The sequence below is a fragment of the Typopeltis vanoorti genome, chromosome 12 (genome assembly GCF_054136105.1).
Source record: "Typopeltis vanoorti isolate ZY-2024b chromosome 12, IOZ_Tvanoo_1.0, whole genome shotgun sequence".
Taxonomy (NCBI): Eukaryota; Metazoa; Arthropoda; class Arachnida; order Uropygi; family Thelyphonidae; genus Typopeltis; species Typopeltis vanoorti.
Window position 1 is genome coordinate 24,578,523 of NC_143560.1, and position 14,218 is coordinate 24,592,740.

The window sequence follows — 14,218 nt, forward strand, 5'->3', positions numbered from 1 at the left end:
CTTCCTCTCATTCATCCTTCTTTGTGATATAGTCCCATAACAATAAGAAATCATTGTGATTTAATTACCATAATATGACTAGTGAAGAATATTACTTCCATATTATATTAATCAGGATGTAAGTATGCTGTAGATCAGACTGTGCCTATATACACGTATCAGGAGCATCAGAAACAAAGGGGTAGGAATTTGTTCCTGGTGAGTATGTTTTAGCTCATGATCATTAGTATTAGTGAAATCTGGCTGTCTGAGTCAGATGTAGTGTTGGGATTGAGTAATGCATCTAGTATTTTTAGGAGGGCAGAAGGCAGAAGAGATAGTTGTGTGTGTGGGGGGGGGGGGGGGGGGGGGGGGGGACTACTAATGATATAGGATGGTTATGTCCAGTTAGGGTAGAAACTTGTGAAAGCAATAATAGTAGTAATATGTGTAGTAGTGAGTTTGTACTGTAAAATAAAGTCCAGCAGAAGGATGTTGCTATAGACTTGGTGGTTCAGCTGCTGGGGACAATGGTACTTAGAAAAATTCACTGTGTAACTTTAATTATCTAAACACAAATTGAGTAGAAAATCTCATGATAAGAATATAGAAGAATTTATTGAGCTGTACTGAGGCAACTTCCTAGAGTAGCATGCAAAAGAAGAAACTTGACCTTGATGTCAAAGAATTGTTAGGATTGTTTACAGCATCAAGGATCTCGGTTAAATATGTAAATATTTTGCCAACAGTCGATGATAGTGATCGTGCCATACTGTCCTGGGAAACTGCTGATATGAGTTCCAATTAGGACACGTTACATGTCCTAATTGGAACATGTAATGTGTCCGAATTTCCAGCTCTACAGTTCATTACATGAACTGTAGAGCTGGAAATTATGACAAACTCAAGAGAATATTATCTGTAGTTCAATGGTCTCAGTTACTGAATGGGAAGGACATCAGCAATTCGCAGGAAGCTTTGAAAAGTTTGAAGAGCAAACAAGGTGGGAGTGAAATGGATGCACAGCCTCATTAATAAGAAAGAAGATCCATAGGATGACGTAAAAGGAATATCTTGAAAATAAGAGTAAGAGAAGTCATGAAGTATATAAAGTGCAGGCCAGAAAAGTAATGAGTATCATATGGAAAGCAAAATTGTAGTATGAAAAGAAATCGACTGAAGGCTAAAGGCAACCCAAAAGAATTTTATTGCTATGGTGCAAGTAAAGGATAAAATGAATGTGGAAGCATAACTTTAGTGAATGCAAATGGTGTCAGAAGGCAGATGAGACTGTTCAAATGCTTATTTTGCTCAGATCTATCAACTAAGTGTAAGGTAACATGGTACACAATGCTACCACTACACTAGATGAAAAAATATAGGTGCACAAGAATGAGGTTCAAGGGCTGTTGCATAACCTGGATATTAACTCAGCCACAGGGCCAGATGGGATAGCAGCGTGTGTACTAAAGGAATGTTTAGATGAAGTGGAGTGGCCCTCAATATGTTTATATAACTCGAGTCTCAGCTCAGAAATAATTACACATGAATAGAAAGAATGCATGACAGTTCCATTATAAAAAAAAGGTGCTGCAAAAACCAATGTGTCTAACTACCGACCTTTGGAGTGGTAGTGAAGATTTTAAAGAAGTAGGCAAGAACTTGAAAGAAATGGGTTTACAAAATGGAGGTCATGTTTTAGAAATTTGCTCATATTTTCTAATAATGTTATGGCTGAGCTGGATAAAGGGAATGGATACATTATGCTAGTGAGTGCCTTAGACTTTGCTAAGGCATTTGATAGGATATCACATGAAAAACCGTTTCATAAAGTGGAGAATATAGGATGGGAATATAAACTATTTGGCTTGGATAAATTGGTGGGTGTCAATCTATCAGATTTACAGTGACCAGTGGTGTACCCTAGGAAACAACCCTTGGACAAATGTTTTTCAATCTATAACATTAATCTGCTTTTTTTTTTTGTACTGGTACACATAGTAGTACTGTGTGCTGGCACTTGTACATTAAACAGTGATGTGAGGCATATGCAGAAGCAGTGCATTTAGAAATTTGTAATATTCAGTGATTTTTCCTGTTAGCAAGAGTGAGTATAGGCATACAGTTTTATAAAACAAGCAGTGACATGATATGGGAAAGGTCCAGCAATCAGAGATGCTGCTAATATACAATGCTTAAAGAATGATTTGAATAAGCTTCAACAGTGGACAAATGATAATTGCTATCAATTCAATGTTAGTAAGTGTAAAGTTAAGAGCCTCTGTAGTTCAGTAAGTATAGATGAAACCCTTTGGTCAGAAAGACCTTGGTTCAATTCCCATCTATGATGCAAGGAACCTTTATCTGGTCTCTTTTGACTAAAGGTGAGTTTGCTGGTCTCGTATGGAGGCAGGGTTTTTTTCACCCAGAAATACAGGTTTTTCATCCACCAGAACAGGAAAATTGGCCCATTGCACACAGATTTATAGCCATGAATACTTACAATATGTGGACGAGATAGGGTCATCCTCACCACAAGTCATTACACCCATAGTTAACCAAGAGTCACATCATGGTAGTCAACCTCCTAGACAAAAGATGGCACATGAATGGGATGGGGGAAGTGTAAAGTTATGCACTTTGACTTGAGATTTCCAATGACATTGATATTAGTGGGATTATTTTACAAGAAATTGATGAGATTAGGGATCTTGGAGTTATGGTGGATAGGAAACTGAAGTCCAAAGGTCACATTGCAAAAAATACAAATACAACTCAGAGGATAACTACAATGTTGAAACAAGCATTGATATCTAAAGAATAAGGAAGTAATTTTGCTTCTTTACAAGGTTGCAATATGATGGCATCTGGACTACTGTATCAGATTTGATCTCCTTAGTTGGGAATGGAAAGGGTGCAAAGCAGAATAACAAAGATGTTGAGATTATGGAATGTAAATTACGTGGACAAACTGAGAGTATTTAGATTGCGGACACTGGTCAAAAGCAAAAAGAGGGAATGATATGATAAAAGTCGATGAACTCCTGAAAGGGTGTTTTAGATTATCAATTGAGGCTGATGAAATTTTTTGTCATATGGAAGGTAGGGAGAGGACAAGGGATATCCATGGAAGTTTGTGTATGGTTAAGAAATGGGTTAAAGCTAGATTTTTCTCTCTTAGAGCAGTGAGTGAGTGAGGAGAGCAATTTGCCTGTTGAGAAGGTGAGTGCATCTAGTGTGAATGATCTACAGCTTCCCTTGATGAGTCCTTGATTCCCCAGAATGCTAAGATAATATTATTTAATTTAATCTATTTAACTGGCTGAGTGGTTAGTGTATCTCTTCTCCAAACCAACAGGATATACACAGTCTTGCCATACATACTGTTACAATTTCCACATCTCCCGTGTTGTCTACAGAATTGTGCAAGCCATGTTCTGTTAGTGGCATTGTGCATAGCCAACATTCATGTGTTTATCAGTAGAGAGAGAGAGGAAGTTGTCTAGCTGTATGTGTTAATATACAGTGGGGAGATTATGAGAACCATGTAGCTGTAATAGCACTTCACGAGGTTGGAATACAGCTACTGAACATGTTAGAGACACTTGAGATGAGAAGGTTTGTGTATCGGACTATTAACCATTGATTGGTACAGAAGACATATCTGACTGCCAAAGAACAGGTCGCTCATGCAGTGTCAGGACAAACCGCTTGTGAGGGCTGTGAAGGCATGCCTCTGTCACAATTCTGTGAGAACACAGAAAGTTCTTTGCATGTGTACCAACTGATGACCTGGGGGCAAGAACCTATCATCTTTCCACCGGACAGTTCCTAACATCACAACTTATGCAGGAGAGGTTGATAAAATCAACAGCACTTCTTTGGCAGCACCCAAGCAACAGACACAGAGATATCTTCTTCACAGATGAGAAGATTTTCACCACTGAAGAGTCGTTTAACCACCAAAACTGGCAGGTATATGCTCCAGATGGTCGCACAGCACGTGCAGTAGCATCCAGGATTTAGAGAGGTCATCAACTGACACCAGTGATGGTTTGGTGAGGTAGGAGTGGGATGATGTATCAGTGATTATCCAAGTTGCATTTCTGCAAGAAATGCCAAAGTATACAGTAGGAAATGAGCCTTTCATCTGGACTCAGCCCCTGCATAGAATGCCAGTGGTTGGAGGTAAATGTGCCCAACTACATTTCATATCACCATCTGATTAGCCCCAATCTGAATCCATTGGATTTCTAATTATAGTCAAAGCTTGAGAGAGTAGCCTGCAAGAAATGAGACTCCATCATTGCCAGCCTGAAGGTGGATTTGGAACGAGCAGTGGCAGCATTTACACTGTATGTTGTGTGTGCTGCCATCGATGTGTGGCCTCACAGACTTCGGGCGTGTGCGAAGGGGGAAAGGGGACATTTTGAATATTGAGTGCTGCTATATGCATGTTATACATGTGGTTTGTATGTGTTGAAAGCTATAAATGATTCACTGATAGATTAAAGGGTTATGTACTGTTCAAGTTGTAACAGTATTTATGGCTAGACTAGGTAGAAATGAAGCAGCAGCCTAGAGCACTGTGCAATACCACTGGCCAATTGCCTTCGCTATGATACAAAACTTGACAATACACTAATTTCTGATGTCTCAGCTACCTTCTTGTACATGTCATGTAGCATCTGTTAAATGAGGGAAAGAGTTAAAGGAATCATGATAAAAGTGACATAACAATTGAAGATGCAGATATTCAGAAGGTTGAAGTAATTACTTTCAGGGATTATTAAATAAGAATCCATTGGATTGCATGATAAGCAATAACAGAACAGTGGTAGAAAATATTCAAAAGAAGTACAATCAGGAGCATATATCAATATTTTAGACAGAGAGGCCATCATTTCACATTACAGATGCTTTTCCATCTGAAATGTGGAATGATGTAAAAATGTTGACTTTTTATCAAATAAGAATATTAAGAACATTGTAACAGGGATAACTGATTGTTTCTGTCTGAGTCATGGGGGTTAGGATAAAGATTACAGCTGCAGAAAACTGCACACAAATTGTCCTGTGTGGTGAGAACCTAAACCTGTGTTCAAGCACACAGATTAAGAGGTAGTCAATGAATTGTGGAAAACAGGCTAGCTTTCTTATGCAATAAGAATGACAAAAGATGGCAAATCGATCCATACAGATTGCCTGCAGGTGGAAATAACTGTTCTGTTAGTGAGTTAATAAAGCAAATAGTGCAAACTTAACAGAGTTCAAATTTTGCTGCAGTCAAGAATATGTTCTGCTCAGCCTGATTTTTTTTCTATCATGACATCTGTGATATACATAAATGTACATCCACTGTAAGGAAGTGGATGAAATTATCAGTTCTGTATATTTAGTTTTCTGCTTCTCACCTAAATAGTGGAAAGCAGATAGTTAAGTCAACAACAGAGAATATTCAGGTAGGTATGCAGAAGATATTTGCTTCCCGTATTTAAGAGGGAGGTGTTATTGTTGTTGAGCATGCATATGACAATTCTCTCCCTAATATAGTGATACCGCAGCTAAAGAAGATAATTCGTTCCAGAATCACATTCGTTAGCCGAAAAGTGATTTACCGTAGGTTTCTAGAGAAAATCATTTAATTCATTCTGGATGCTGCCTACTATTTAAAGATAAGTTTTATAAAATAGCAAAAAGCGCACTATAAAAGGGCAAAAATTCACCAAAGGCTGAGATGAACAGCTACCCAATTAGATGAAGGAGAATGGAAAGTAGAATGAAAAACTGACGATCTTTACACTATTATATACACTTTATTAAACTGAAAATATGTACACAACATTTTTACTATTCTTCTTCCAAATTTTCAAAGTTTATTCAAGGTAAGTCTCCTCTTCTTCAGTAGCTGGCCTCTATCTCTTTGCTAAAGGAGAAGTCAAAAATCTGTATAAAGTTGATCTTTGGACAGATTTCTGGACAGTTTACACTTCTCGCTGTCTCAAACGTAAACAACCCAGTCGGGTTGGTGGGTCTCCCCTATGTGACGTGGTCAGTTCATTTCTTTGTCACACACACATATAGATGGAAAAGATAAGCTCCTGGAATGGCCCGACTGTTCATGTTTGCTGCTTTATGTTAGCATGTGTGCATCCACTAAAACATTTGTTAGCCAAGTCCGAAAAACGGCAAAAAAAAAAAAAAAATCTTCATTAGCAGGTCACTCGTTAGCCGAGGTATCACTGTATTAGCAAATGCCACCTCAATGGATATTTGTCACCATTTAAATTACACATAACAAATATGATGGATGATAATCGCAAGGTGATTCATCAAAATCATTACTTTGTGAGGTTTGCTTTTATCGGTCAAGTATTGTTTTGTTTTTTTCACAGTGAATTGTGGATGGCCAATGTCTATGTCCTCTTCCTCAAGGAAAATATCCAAGACACTGTTAAAATTGATCTCCACCTAGGATAACAAGGATTTTAATAATTTTGGGAAAAGTCTATCCCTATATAGCTTTATTTTATGGATGTCGCCCCTTGATTTTCACATCTGGAACATCAAGAAGGTGCCACTGTGATATTACCCCACTAGAAAAGTTTAACGTTTTGTGAGTAGTTGTCATAATTATGATTCTCTTAAATGATGTGCAAAGGAGTTGCTCTGAATTTTTCTGAGAAATTATTTCAACTAAGAGGTTCTTCTTTTGGCAATTTCAAGGATAATGTCAATCATTTCAAATCTTCTCAATAAAGAAAGGTGACATTTTCCTTTTGGGTATCAGAGGTATCTGTATTTCTTCATAATACATGAACTAATATACTGTATCATGAAGAAATACAGTATATTAGTTAGCACCTCAAATGTTTTCTGTTTCTTATTCTTGGTATTATGTATCAATGGTTTCTAAATAAGGCTTTGGGGCCTTGTGAGGGAGTTGGGCAGTGATAAATTCATGAAGGATTCTGCTCAAACTATAGGAGGATACAGGTTTCCTACCCAATGTGGAGTCACACTATCTAGCAAGAAATGACTATACTTGAAAGTGGAATGATAGGGCCACCCTGGACATGTTGCAACAGGCACCACAGCAAGCCTTGGACACTCATCCTAGACCGTAAGCAAGGAGATGTAGGTGACACTACTGATTCATGCAGGAGACCCCACTAGCTGATTCTGGCATGGTGTTGGATCTCAGTGATGGTGTTACAGAGAAGACAACAATATGACTCAAGAGAGGTAGATTATAAAAATTATATATATATATATATATTAAAAAAAAAGGAAGAATGAAAAGGACTAGCATAATCACTGGGCAGTCTCCTCTGTCACAAACAGGTGTCCTGCAATGATGGAGTATTCCAGAATTGGTGATAAATCTGAAGAAAGAAAATCATCCACCATGGCAGTGATAGAAAACAACCAGAGAAAGTGGGCAATCCAATTACAAAAAGTAGGTAGCAGACCATTACTTGTGTTAGATCCTGAATGGACGATTTTTAGAAATTATTCATTCAGAATCTAACATAAGAATTTGGCTAACTCAGATAATACCTGGTTGACAGCACACGGTTCTGAATTTAAGTTGCAAAGGAATTTGTATAATAACATGTAAATCGTACTAAAAAAATCTTGTAGTTGAAAGTTAAACTGAAGAATTATAGGATTAGTGAAAATTTAATAAGGAAATTGTAGTATAATCTTGTCCCATTAAGCTGTCTTAAACTTAATTAGTCACCAAAGAAGAGTACGAGTGCAAAGGTCGAGTTACATACACACGTATCGGCCGTAATGCCGCCAGCTACAATGTACGAGGAAGATGACGTAAGCGGGATTCCCAAGAATACAGCACCTAAACAGCAGCTAGGACTTGAGGATCACCTTAAGGGCATGAAAACAAAGGGTCGTATGGGAAAGAAGGGACGAAATATAAGCAGAATGCAAGCGATAATGTGGGCTTTTTTCTGGTCGTTCCTGACTTCACTTCGAGGATTCCTGAATGGCAAACGGAGTAGGGACGAACAAGAGAGATGTCCCACTCGAGTAGGAGCAGAGAATGTGCTGTATTGAGGGAGCGAGAATTTCGAGTCTGGGAAGAATGTAAAATGGATGGCGTAGTCGTAAGCCCATTGCGGAAGCTACCAATGGAAGGAGGACCCGAAATACATGCGGTCGTTAACAGACCTTTGGAAGAAAAAGATTTGGTAACGTAAAGACCTTTGTTGTATGTTTAAATGAGACAGAATTTAATGTTAGATCATATTAAGCGGACATTTCATAGTGGACTATAATAAAGATTTGAATTTTGAGATAGAGTAATTCTGCTATACAAAGGAATGTTCAGGAGTGAAATTTTAGCTGCATGTGACTGAGATTATATGTGAATTTGATATTTTGTAGATGATTTATATCAGAATAGTAATGGGTTGAGAAATGTATTTTAACGTAGGAAGAATTAAGAGTTTGATTTAGAGTAACATAGTTAGCTTGTTTTAATGTTGCATAGAGTGTGAGTAATTGCCAAGTTGATCTATGGGTGTTTTCTTAAATTAGTATTGAGTAACTAACTTAGTAAGAGATTTTGTAAAGCTTAATATCCCGTTTCAATTATAGTTGTAAAGTGAATTTGTTCTAATAAACATGCTTTATTGTATATGCCTGATTCGTGCTTGATTTGAGAATTCAAATTACCACTTGCAAAAATTTAGAACCATAGCGGGAGGGAATTTAATGAGAGTGTTTGAGTAATGGATTTATTGGTCACGACTGCAATTAGAACCAGTATCTATTTAGTGCATATTAGAATGAATGCCAGTTAACCTAGGAATATTTCCCTAAATTTTGAATAAGCTCATATTATAGGACTCTGGCTGGCGCAGCAATAAAAAAATAAATTTGTATATAAATTTGTAAAAAAAATAAGTTGTATATAGTGTCCAAAAAGGAAGCATTCCTAGGTAGAGTTGAGTAGGGCATTATTAAGGAAGTAAGTTAGTATATTAAATAACAATAGCGAAAGAAAACGAAGATATAACACTTGATTTTGTAGGTGGTTCCAAATCCAGTGATGATACAGATACCATGGAATGTTAAGAGCGACTACATGGAAAAATCCATATTGCTTGAAGGGTGATTAACTTTTTTTTTTTTTTTTGGAATGGATTTGAATATTGGCTTCTGTGCTGTATGGAGATGTAGGAAGAATTGAAAAGATCATACAGATGGACGTCAACTCTACTGAGCAGAATTAATTAAAAGATACTATCAGTAAATAGTAGAGCCTATACTTTGAAATGTTTGTAACTTCAAAATTCAATTTATAAATTAAAGCTATGTCACTACTACTGTATGACACCACTAAAACATACATAACATAAAAATTAATTTTTATTTTTACTACCCTTCAATTTTTACAGTATTATAAGTTGTATATACATTTTACTACATTGCTAGAGGATTCATATACACGTTTTCAAATATCTCTGTTCTGCTTTCTACAAAATGTCATCATCATTACCTATTAAAGAAAGAATTCATCAAGCATTCATCAACTGATTTATCAAAACATACATATGTAAACTTAAAGAATATTATAAACCATTTCTTTTTATTTTGATCTATAAAGCATTTTTATTAAAAAAGTAAGTGCAAAAGTAAATAATGCAAATACATGGTGATTGCAACTGCAGTTTCAAAGAGGTTTACTGAATATAAAACTATAAGTGCATATTTAGGTTGCAAAGATAATTCTTCTCTACTGCTGGATGATACAGTAAATTAATAAAATATTGATAACACAAAACCACATACAAGTTTTTTTTGATAGGACAAAGCAACAATAATTACTACCGTGTGGCCAAAGATAACTGAAAGCAAATAAAATATGAATTTCTAAAAATCTACACATTCGAAATGTGTAAACCCTTACAAAGAAGTGAATGGAAGTCAAGTCTCATCACTCCTTATATATAAAAGTAACTTGTTTAACAGCTGGGTGTTTATGAAGCTGCTTTTGTAGTAGCTGCATAGAGGTGTGATCAAGACTACTCTGCATAGAGTTTTGTATGGCTGTTTTTTTATTTTATTTTATTTTTTTTTTAAAATAATGCAATTCTCAGCCACAAAAAAATGTAACCTTAGTTGCATACATGAGCACTATGAATGAAAAACCCAGACCAAGACATGGAACTTTTCTAGTTTCTTCAGGCTTCCTCCAATAACTAAAGGCTGTGATCTTACAAGGCAATTCATCTACCAATTATATACATATTCATAAATAATCAATGCCACAGCAGGACTTAAACTCACAACCAGCTTCAATGCGAGAGGCATAGTACTAACCCCTTGGCAATCAAGCTGGCAAAAAAAATTCATGTAGTTTTGCTTTTTTTAGCATGATATATTTTTCCGGTCTTGTATGAGGAACACAATCCTTATACAGTGGAACCTCGGTTGTTGAATGCCTCTTTTCTCAAACAATTCGGTTCCAGAACATATTTTCAGAACAAAAAACGCTTTGGTTTCCAAACAGGCAAACGTCAACCATGTCCTCCACATGCTGAGCTGTAAGGCGGGGAAGTGTTAGTTATGCGGCAGCCTTCGTTCAGTGCAGGCACTTGCTCAAATTTACAGTGCGTTTTCTTGATTTTCTTTATGTTTTGGTCTTTTTTTTTCCCCATAAATTATTATTAATTAAGTCCCATGGGGCCAGAGAAGAATAGTGATAGCAGCAAAGCAAAAAGAAAAGTTGTTAGAACTACGATAGAGATGAAAAAAGAAATCATATCCAAACATGAAAATGGCATTTGTGTCTCGAATCTTGCTATGCAGTTCGGTACGGTGAAATCAACGATATGTACGATACTCAAAAACAAAGAGGCAATCAAAGAGGGCTGATGTTGCAAGAGGAGTGAAAGTTCTTATTAAACAAAGATCGCAGACGATTGAAAAAGTGGAAAAATTGTTGCTGATTTGGATAAACGAGAAACAGTTAGCTGGTGACAGTGTTTCTGAGGCTATAATTTGTGAAAAAACAAGGCGATTACATGATGACCTGTTAAAGAAAAACCCTGGTACGAGTGCTGATAATGATGTGTTCAAAGCTAGTAGAGGGTGGTTCGAGAAACTTAAGAGGAGAAGCGGCATACATAGTGTGGTTAGGCACGGGGAGGCTGCGAGTTCGAACCAAGAAGCTGCTGAGAAATATGTGCATGAATTTAGTGACTATGTAAAGGCTGAGGGTTTTCTTACCCAATAAGGGCTCAACTATGATGAAACCGGCCTATTTTGGAAAAAATTGTCAAAGAGGACCTACACCACTCAGGAGGAAAAAGCATTGTCAGGACACAAGCCAATAAAGGACAGGCTGACTTTTTTGCTATGTGGAAATGCAAGTGGGGACTTCAAGGTCAAGCCACTGTTTGTGTACCAATCTTAAACAATCCAAGGGTGTTTAAGAAAAATAACGTGATGAGAAGTAAATTGCCTGTTATGTGGAGAGCTTGGGTAACCAGGCAATTGTTTATTGAGTGGATCCATGAAGTCTTTGTCCCAAGTGTGAGAAAATGCCTTCAAGAAAAAAATTTGCCAATTAGATGCCTTCTTGTGATGGACAATGCTCCTGCTCACCCTCCAGGCTTGGAGGACGAGTTAGTGGAGGAGTCTGATTTTATCACAGTGAAGTTCCTGCCCACCTAACACAACTTCTCTAATTCAGCCCATGGACCAGCAGGTCATTTCAAACTTTAAGAAGAACTGGAACACCTTCAGAAGGAGCAGCAAAAGATGGAGGTGGAGGAAATGTCTTCAGACAGAGGAAGGGATTGAGGATGTTCCTAGTTCTTTGATCAAAGAAATGCGTGCGAAATGGAGTGAGGTGCAAAGTTTTGTGGAATGATATCACCCTCACAAAGCTGTAGCAAACACCATCATAAACTTTTCAATGACAGTGCCATGTCTCACTTCAGAAACATTTTAAAATGCAGGCAAAAACAAATCTCATTGGACAGGTTTTTAGTGATACAGAGGCCCAGTGTTTCTCAAGCAGAGTAGAGTGGTGCCAAGAGACAGAAAAGAGAAAAACCTCCAGAAGGACAGTAATCTGATGTTTTTATGCAAAGTTACTCCCCTAACTCACCTCCTTCTGGTGAGTAAGATTTTCGTCTATATTTTATCTATTTATTGTGTTTATTCTTTTTATGTTAGATTTTATGCGTTTTCATTATGTTTGTATACGATCTTATACACGAAGTACTGCTGTAAAGGTTTAAATAAACAATCATCTGGGGTTCGGGAACAGATTAATCCATTTTACATTAATTCTTATGGGAAAATGGTTTCGGTTTTTGACAACCGAGGTTCCACTGTATTTGAAATTTAAAAACCAAATACCAATCATAATAATTATTAAATTGTCCTGCATTTAGCGTGCTGCTGAAATGCATGAAAATTGAATTAAATGTTAGCAATTTATTAGGATTTTGACATTAAACACTAACATTACAACTGTTTCAGCTAAACAATATGGACTACTAAGATTGTAAAAGTGTTGAATTTTCATTTTAAAAGTACAGTAAACCCTTGATTTTATGGACCTCGATTTAACAGACTTTGGATTTTACAGACAAAATTTCCAGTCCGTATGTCACATGTCAAAATTAACATCCTGTAAATTTTAAAATGCTTTTAACCAAGATTTGCTTATAATAAATTAACAGGTTATTTTTTTATTGTTAATTTCCTGTTATTTTTAACAAATTTTGGCGAATAGGTCATCATATGTTGGAAAAACACTGTAGTAATTTAGCCAACATGTAAACGCTCAAAAAACATGTTCAGCAAATGATTAGCAGGTGATCACACCAATCGCGCTGTAATTGGTTCTTTTGTCGTGTGGCATGACTTTCTGCAGTAGTTTTAACACATGCCGGCTGATGCATTTGGAAAATCTACTTTATTATATAACGGACTTTCGGATTTAACAGACACCCACCTCACCCGAATTAGTCCGTTATATCGAGATTTTACTGTATTTGTACAATTTATATACAGTCTTGCCATAAATACTGTTACAACTTCCACACACCCCAAAGCTGCCTAGAGAATTGCGCAAGTTCTATTGGTGGCAATGTCTGCAGCCAACATTTGTATGCTTATCAGTGGAGAGAGAAAATTGTCTAGCTGTACAGGTTAACATGCAATGGAGAGATTATGAGAGCCATGTAGCTGTAATAGCACTTTACAAGATTGAAATGCAGCTATCTGTTATTTTCAACATGCTAAAAACATTTGTGTATCAGACTATTAATTGCTATAATGATACAGAAGACATATATCACCACTCAAGAACAGTTTATGAAAGCATGCCTCCACCACAAATCCGTGAGAATGCAGAAAGTGATGTCGTAAGACATGAATGTTTCACAGAGAACAATGTCAGGTATACTAACTGATAACCTGGGGATGAGAGCCTATTGTTGTTCTACTGGACACTTTCTACCACCACAACTTATGGGGCAGAGGATGATAAAATCAGAGGCACTTCTCCAGTAGTATGCAAACAGACACAGATAGATATCTTCTTCACAGATGAGAAGATTTTCACCACTGAAGAGTTATTTAATTGCCAAAAATGGTCAGGTATATGCCCTGGATGGTTGCATTGCACATGCCGTAGCACCCAGAATTCAGAGAGGTCATCATCCCATGTTAGTGGGAGAGGGGGGGGGGGGTGATGCATTGAGAGTATTCAAGTTGCATTTCTGCTAGAGAAAGAGGTCAAAACCTCTGCCAAAGTGTATCAAGATACTGTGCTGGTGGTATGGCCCCTGAACAACATATTGTTTCACAGTAGACAGCAGACCTTCCAAAAGGACGCAGCCCCTGCACACAAGGCAAAGGAATTCAACCTTCTCACCAGGCCCTGAGAATTATGCAGTGTAGCCACTGTAAAACTTATTATTATTATTATTTACATGACACCTCCAGGGAGCCTGAAGATTCATCGAGGGAGAGCATTTACTCTACAGCTCTCTGTCTCCACCACTCAATCCACCAACTACAATTATCATCTACACCAGTGTTTCCCAAACTGGGGGCCATAGGTTTTGTTAAGGGGGGGGGGGGGGGCTGTGAAATAATGAAAACAAATTAAAAATGTTTTAAGACTAAGTAGTTTTTTTTATCTTAAAAGAAATGTATTTAATTTTTATTTATTTTTTGTTATTTTTTATAT

General features: G+C 37.0%; 1 protein-coding gene across 1 annotated transcript in view; it reads right to left on the minus strand.

The window, feature by feature from the left end:
- Window positions 1-9,354: 9,354 nt before the first annotated feature.
- LOC150100633 (mitochondrial import inner membrane translocase subunit TIM44) overlaps window positions 9,355-14,218 on the minus strand; it is a 209,221-nt gene continuing 204,357 nt past the window's right edge. The window contains exon 15 of the mRNA XM_090401400.1: window positions 9,355-9,502. The gene's annotated coding sequence lies outside the window, so the exon portion shown is untranslated. The remainder of the gene's footprint in view (window positions 9,503-14,218) is intronic.